This window comes from Carlito syrichta, unplaced genomic scaffold (genome assembly GCF_000164805.1).
Source record: "Carlito syrichta isolate Samal-C Ts95f unplaced genomic scaffold, Tarsius_syrichta-2.0.1 Scaffold316469, whole genome shotgun sequence".
Lineage (NCBI taxonomy): Eukaryota > Metazoa > Chordata > Mammalia > Primates > Tarsiidae > Carlito > Carlito syrichta.
Genome location: NW_007260565.1, coordinates 110158 through 111582, shown reverse-complemented (window position 1 = coordinate 111582; position 1425 = coordinate 110158).

Here is a 1425-nt window from a genome sequence, read left to right as displayed (position 1 = left end):
CCTGCTGGGCTCCGGCGATCCTTCCGCCTCAGCCTTCCAAATAGCCAGAATTACAGGCATGCGCTACCACGCCCGGCTGATTTTTTGATTTATTGTAGAGATGAGGTCTCGCTGCCCAGGCGGGTCTCGAACTCGCGGGCTCAGGCAATCCACTCACCTCAGCCTCCCAAAGGCGCGGGATTACAGGCTGAGCCACCGAGCCCGGCTGCCCAGTAGGTTCTTATCCTAAGTGTCCTCGGGGTACCAGGAGGCTGGGTCTGGGCTGTTACTCAACCCAAGCTCATAATCGGTCATGTCAGGACAGTGGCGTGCACGGTGGCGCAGAAGGTGTGCACGGGACCCCTCTGGTGCAAGGGTGCGTGGAGGAGACCCAGGACTCTGAGAGCCGAGATGAGGGGATACCAGGAGAAGGGTCCCGGGGCCAGGGGGGACAGCACATCCCAGCAAGAGTGGCCAGCCACGGGACATCGGTGGCCATTCCACCCGAGAAGCGACCGCCAGACTTGCCCACCGGGGGCTTCGTTGGAGTGTGGGCACAGCGGGGGGAGGTGGGTGGATTTGAGGGAGGGACACAAGGAGACACGAAGGGCAGGCATTTCGTCGGCAGTCAGGCGCAGGGAGGAGAGTGGAGTTGAACCCACCTGGCCAGACCCCAGCTCCAGGTGGGCATTTGCAGAAACGGGGATGGGGGCAAGGAGCCTGTGGGCACAGTGCCAGGCCCGGGGCTCTCGGCTGGACGGCGGCAAGTGAGACCTGGAAGGGGATAGTCATTATTCTTTGGTGGCCTGAAGACGGGGTCAGGGTGTGGCCGTGGGCAGGGGCTGGAGGTGAGGTGGACAGGGGCCAGAGCATAGGAGGTGAGGGCACCTCATTGCCAAGAGGCTACCGTGCCCCTGAGTGCCAGGAGAGCTACATTCCATTTTATCTTTATGTATTTATCTGTTATTGTTAATTTGGAGAAAGTTCTTGCTCTGTTACCCAGGCTGGAGTGGAGTGGTGTGTTCATAGCTCACTATAGCCTTGAGCTCCTGGGCTCAAGAGATCCTCCAGCCTCAGCCTCCCAAGTAGCTGGGACTACAGGTGTGCACCACCATGCCCAGCCAATTTTTTTTTTTTTTGTAAAAGACAAGATCTCATTCCGTTGTTCAGGCAGGTCTCAAATTCCTGGCAAGTGATCCTCCTGCCTTAGCATCCCAAAGTGCTGGGATTACAGGCATGGGTCACCGCCCCCAGCTAAGGGGTCTTTTTCTTTTCTTTTCTTTGAGTTGGAGTCTAACTCTGTTGCCCAGGCTGAAGTGTAGTGGCACTCTCACAGCCACCTCAGCATCAACCTGCTGGGCTCCGGCGATCCTTCCGCCTCAACCTTCCAAGTAACCAGAACTACAAGCGCGCGCTGCCATGCCTGGCTAATTTTTTTTTTTTTTT